Source organism: Crocodylus porosus, unplaced genomic scaffold, assembly GCF_001723895.1.
Source record: "Crocodylus porosus isolate Cpor-Errol unplaced genomic scaffold, CroPor_comp1, whole genome shotgun sequence".
In the NCBI taxonomy this organism is placed as follows: domain Eukaryota; kingdom Metazoa; phylum Chordata; order Crocodylia; family Crocodylidae; genus Crocodylus; species Crocodylus porosus.
This window is the reverse complement of record NW_017728936.1, coordinates 247,080-249,059: the sequence shown is the minus strand read 5'-3', so window position 1 is coordinate 249,059 and position 1,980 is coordinate 247,080.

Here is a 1,980-nt window from a genome sequence, read left to right as displayed (position 1 = left end):
CCAGTCCACTCCTGACTCCAATGTCCACATCATTAATGAAGATGTTGAACAGTATGGGTCCAAGGACAGAGCCTTGGGGGACCCCACTGGTCACCAGGCACCATGGCGATTGACTTCAATCAATTACTACCCTCTGGGTCCAACCATGGAGCCAATTTCCCAGCCAGTGGATCATGGTGGCCCCAAGGCCACAATTGGCCGGTTTTCCCAAGAGGTGATCATGGGATACCAGATCGAAGGCTTTTTTGAAGTCAAGATATGACATCAATCTCATCTCCCTTGTCCAGCTGATAGGTCACCTGGTCGTAGAAGGAAATGAGATTGGTCAAGCAAGACCTACCCACAACAAACCCATGCTGGCTATCCCTTAGGATGTTGGCCTGGGCCAGTTCATTAAGGATGGCCTCTTTAATAAACTTTTCTAAGATTTTCCCCAGGATAGAAGTCAGGCTGATGGGCCTGTAGTTTGCCGGATCCACTCTCCTCCCTTTCTTGAAGATCGGCACCACATTGGCTTTCTTTCAGTCTTTGGGCCCTACACCAGAGTGCCAGGAGTTTTCAGAGATCCGTGCCAGGGGCTGGGCTACGATGCTCGCCAGCTCCTTGAGTACCCTGGGGTGTAGATTGTCAGGGTCCGCTGACTTGAAGGTATCCAGCTTCTCAAGGTGTTCCTTCACGAGGTCAGCATTAATGGAGGGTAGGGGTTCTCCCCCACCCGGACCTCCCTGTCTTGTAGTGGGCATGGGCGTCCCATAGGACTGATGAAAGATGGATGCAAAGTACCCATTTAATAGGTTGGCTTTTTCCTGGGTGTCAGTTGCCCCATCTGGTTCAGCAGGGGTCAAATGTTGCCCTTGCTTTTCCTCCAGCTCCCCACTTATCTGAAAAAGGACTTTTTATTGTCCTTGATGCTCGAAGCTAGTTGGACTTCAGTTGCAGGCTTGGCTTTCCTGGTTTGCTCCCTACAGGACCAGTGTAGAATAACCCTCCTTGGAGATGAATACCATCCTCCATCCTTTGTAGGCCTTTCTTTTTAGCCTCAGGAGGTCTGCTAGGTCCCTGGAGAGTGAGGGGGGCTGCTGTGCCCTCTTGCTGCCTTTCCTCCAAGATGGAATAGACTTAGCTTGTGCATTGAGGATTGCTCCCTTGAGGAGCAACCACTCTTCTTGAACTCCCCTCTCCCCTGGGGTCATGGTCCCTTAGGGTCTGACTGACAAGCCTCCTGAGCTTGTCAAAGTCAGCTTTCCTAAAATCAAGGACTTCCGTGCTGCTGACTGACTTGCCAGCTTTACGGCGGATGGTGAAGATGATCAGCTCATGGTCATGCACTGCCTGAACTGGGGAAGAGGTGTCCTTGTGGCTGGATTTTCCATGTCTTGTGGGCACTTTCATCTGATACCGTCAGTCCTGGCTACAGAAGTACCTGCAGAAGTGCAGTCTGCATTGCATGTGGCAGAGATTTGCAGCCACCTGTAAATGTGTCCCAAGATCCTGGGTACTTTAGCCTGCATGAAGCTGTATGCTCCTGCAACTAGACTGCACCTGTGGGAGCAGCTAGTCTGCTTCCAGCACCTGGCCAGCTCACAATGAGCTTGACTGCATCACTGCCCAGTGCTGCAATGCAGAAACACCTATAAGGACTCTAGGCAGGGGAGGGCCTTCGAATGGAGCCTTCTGGCAACATGAGAGTGCCTATGGCTGCAAATATGCATTGCCTGTGTGCCATCATAAATGATTTTATGGAGGCACAAATTAAAAGCAAACAAACATCCGTGCCCTTTGTCATGTCACAAATGCTCAAATTTGGACCATGACAAAACTAGCATAATTGTGTGCCACTGTTTTGTGACAGACATTTCTTTAAGGATCCTCATGCAGGTGCTCCCTTGGTCCAACCCTGCATGGCCTTGGAGTTCCTGGGGTGCACAGGATCAGGACCCTGAAGTCCCAGAGCCTGCTTGGTGTTCCTCCATTTGTACA